The following is a 4,429-nucleotide window of genomic DNA, read 5'->3' as shown; positions in this document are numbered from 1 at the left end:
GAGAGAGCTAGAGGAAACAGCGAGGTGGAAGGCTGAAGGAAAACAGGAGAGACAATTACAAATAAAGAGGGAGAAAAGAAGGTTGGAAGTCAAGCAACTCGTTAAAGAGCACTGATACATAGAAGAAGAGGAGGATAGGAGATGTGAGCGGGAAAGAAATGAAAGTAGGGAGAGACGGTTTAAGAATGCAGTGGACATTAAGACAGACTTGACACGTCTGAATGAAGAGGACGGGGAAGGGATATGAAGAAAACTAGGGAACTTTACAGGAGCAGCAGAGAGAGTTTGGCTGCCCCACAGACGAGTAGGGGTACCACAGAACCCTCGATGAAGGGGAGGAACGTGGTTTTACAAATCGAACAAAGGGAAAACAACTGGAGAAACTGATGTTAAGGAGACTTAGGTTCTTGGACAAAAAGAGAAGAGGACAGTATTGGACCATGGGGTCAGGTGATGACCAAAGGGAGAGCGATGATGACGAGCAGGAAAGGCCTTGCCGCCGCTCCAGGGAAACAAGCCCTGACAGAGACACAGTGTGGGGAGATGGGGAAGACATGGGAAGAGAAGAGGGAAAACCCGAGGGATAACTGGAGCATCCTAGGGACAGGCCACACAGCGCAGATGAAATTACCCTGGATGCACAGATGCTCACAGCCCTTCCAGGCTGGAAATGGACAGAGATGACAAAGGTGTTTATGGCCACAAAAGACATAGGGGGACGGGATGGAAGAATGAGACTGACACAGTTTTCATTATTACAGAACGGTGGCGGACGACCCCAGTATTTACCATGGCAGCAGATGGATAAGGATAATTTAAGATTCAAGTTACCTTTGTTGACTGTAGGAGCTGGGGAATGGATTTATGAACTCAAAGGACTGACAGCAGGGATGGCACTGACTTTGGGTGACATGAAGTGTCTACTTTCAGCCATTTTTGGGAAGGTAGAGGACAATGTTTCCAAAAGAGTAGGTTACCCCGGAGTGATAGCACAAAACACGGCGCATGACGGCACACCGTTCAATAACTGCCGAGCAGCCGTATGGCAAACTCTAAGTGTACAGTATCCAGGCGCATCAGACATAAGCGCGATTATGGCACGCAAAATGCGAGAAGATGACCCACTTCAATATATTCAGGAGATTCAAGAGCATTGGCATCTCGAGATGAGAGAGCCGTGGGATAAAACAGTGGTGTTATTTTACCACATATTATGTCAAGTGTTGCCAGAACAGGTACAGAAACAACTGAAGAAGTTGGTGGGGATGGAGGTTAAGCCATGGTCAGAAATCCAACTAACTATAGTGCTCTATTGTCAGTTAATAAAAGAGAATGCGAGAAAGAAGCGTGAGGAGAGAAAGCAGGAAGAAGCAAAGTTAGTGCAGAAAAAAGTATCAAAGTATACAATGGAAGGGGCGATGCTGACAAGTGGAAAGGGAGTATTCACCCAGAATATACAAAATCGACTGCTGGTAATAGGGGGAATTTTCCCAGGAAGGGGTGACTCAAATCACTGGCCTCCGGAACAGGGAGAAGTGCTCCAGGGAAGAGGGTTCAGGCATCCAATGCAGCAGGGCACAGATGGATTTAATGGGGGACAGCTAAGACCTATGGGGGGGTCCAAATCAGTGTTTGTTATGTGGAAGTATAGGTCATGTAGCTCAAATGTGCAGAAGCAGAGGCTGAATGCAACAGAACGGGGGGATGGCACATCAACAGACATATCAGACTGAGCAAACTGACAATTATCCCCAGGATCCCACCCAAGTGCCGGCATATATGTCACAATTGGCGTACATATAAAACTTGCAAGTGCAGCCATATAAGCCCACGACACAAGCACTGCAAGCCCAGGATTGCAGCCATCTCAACCAGCACAGCAAACCTTGATACAGCAGAACAATGTAGCAACGACACAAACAGACTCCAAGGTGCAGACTCCCATGCAAAAACTGGGAGGAGTAACTGTAGTTGGGTGCAATCCATTTAAAGGGACGTGGATGTAATTATATCCCGCAATAGTAAAGTCCACAGACAATCCTGATGTGTTCGATCCTATCGATTACACCCAACTCGAATGAGGAACCACGTTTAGGGGCAGCGGTAGGTGACAAAACGTTCTCCTTTCTCGTAGATACTGGGATGACTCGATCCTGTATCAGGGAGCAAAGATAACCGATATCAGGCATTGCCATGAATGCGCAGAGATTCTCTGGGGCTACAGATTTGGTTCCTTTTACTGACAAGCTCCCACTTTCCATTGGGAAACACGACCTGACGATGCCATTGTTATATTCCTGACAGACACCAGTAAACATAATGGGTAGGGAAATGATGAGCCAACTTAACATGACCATTTCATTTACAGGCTAAGGGACAGAGTGCTCAACACCAGGAATTCACTACACTAACATGGGGAAACTCATTCAGGCATATTGTGGGCAGACTGTACAGAGGAGGATGCCAACACACCTCAAGCCTTTCCAATATGGAGTGGAAGTTCTGATAGCATAACTTCCAGGGATACAAGGCAGACTATTACACATACCCAACAAGTTCTTGTTTAGGCCAGAAATCCCTCTAGATGAGAAGGAAGGACATGTGATACTGATAGAACTAGAAGGGTTATAGTAAAAGATGAGAGAATAGTGTTGCATGGGGCTGTCACAACCTTATCCCCACCAAGGTTTCACAGGGCCCTAAGGACCTTATTCGGATCCCCTTGGATGCCTTGGAGCCAGTCCTGGCATTGTTGGCATAGGAGACGCTTGCTTGGATGGGGTTACTCTGAACAGAGGACAAGCATGGCCGCCTCCATGCGGAATACTGGAGAACTGCATTCTGCAGTCTAGCCTTCAGGGATACTGCCTTGCTATTTAAACCACGTCTGACCAAGAGCACGCACTTGCGTTATTCTGCCTTGCAGCGTGACGCTCATCTGATCCTGCCCTTACCTGCTCTGCAGCATCCATCGGCTTTGAACTTATCCAAGACAAGAACCATCGCCATCCTTATCTGCTCTGCCGCATCCATCGGGTCTGAACTTATCCAAGGCAAGAACCATCGCCATCCTTACCTGCTCAGCAGCATCCTTCAGCTCAGAACTTATCCTGGGCAAGAGCCATCGCCATCCTTACCAGCTCCACAGGTCGCCCGGATGGCTAACATCTTCAAGGTATCTTCATCTCGTCGGACTCTTGGGAAACATCCTCCTTCAGGTCCTCGCGACCTACAGAACAAAACCAAAATCACAGGTTAGCCACTTGCTAGGATGCTCCCAGCGCCGCTTGGCGTTCTTCTTACCTGTCTTAACCGGGCTTTGACTCCTACCACAGCGCTCGCCACCTGCAACAAGAAGCGAGAAAGACAATATTGCAAATTCAACTAAGGACTTGCTTGCATCTAAAAGACATTGCTTTCGCCAGAAAGACTTACCTGAAAGAAGGAGTTGCAGCCGGTCTGAACTCCGGCCCTCGCCAGTGAAGAAACTCGGTGGAACGGTGCCACCTTTTGACGCGCCCCTGCCCAGCGCGGCAGGACAGAGAGCGTACCTTAATAGAGAACCAGCTTAGAGACATTCCCTGGGGAACTGCGAGGGGATCCCGGGAGGTGGGTTGCAAGGAAAGGACCAAAGCTTATCTCCCTCTCCTGTCTTCCAGAGTCGCCCCTCGATTATCCATGTCCCAGGACAGGCAAGGGTTCTCGAGAGCATCCCAGCTATTCGAGAGGCGCCCCCGTGGACCAACAAGGTGAGCGTTACAGGACTGATGACATGACTGATGACATGGGACTGAATCGCATTAGGTGAAAGGCACAGGCTGACAGGCTTACTGACATAACAGATAAGGAACTGGTTCGAGACGATCATTCAGATCACAAGACAGTGTTTTTCATGTATATTACACATTGGATGAGAATACATTACAGGGAAGTGCCACAGAGAATGGTTTTGTTGCAAAGAGCACCACTACCATTTCTCGAGGAAGACTTGGGGCGAATAACCAGCATCCTATGGACCAGCAGTCCATATGATGTGAGTCTTTTAAAAGGTATAGGAGCTGTCAAAATAAAGCTCAAGCGAATAGCTATTTTAGTGAGGACAAGACAATATCGCCTATTATAAGCGGCAGACAAGGGTATTTATGAGATGATCACCGCGTTAGTAAAGCAAGGTATTCTAGTAGTGTAACACAGCTGTGTACCCAGTGATCATGGTGTTTAATTCAGGATTTGCGTCCTTTAAATCAAATTGCTGAGGCAGAATTTCCATTAGTTTCCAATACAGCAACAATTCAATGTAGCATTCTGCCAGAACCTACTCATTTCACAGTAATAGATTTGAAGAATGCCCTTTTTCTATACCACTTCCTGAAAAGTCACAGGGCTTGACTTCCTTTCTATATAGAAACCGGAAGTGAAAACATACGCG

The sequence above is a fragment of the Ambystoma mexicanum genome, chromosome 4q (assembly GCF_040938575.1).
Source record: "Ambystoma mexicanum isolate Mex_15411 chromosome 4q, UKY_AmexF1_1, whole genome shotgun sequence".
In the NCBI taxonomy this organism is placed as follows: Eukaryota; Metazoa; Chordata; class Amphibia; order Caudata; family Ambystomatidae; genus Ambystoma; species Ambystoma mexicanum.
Note: the sequence above shows the minus strand (reverse complement) of the source record.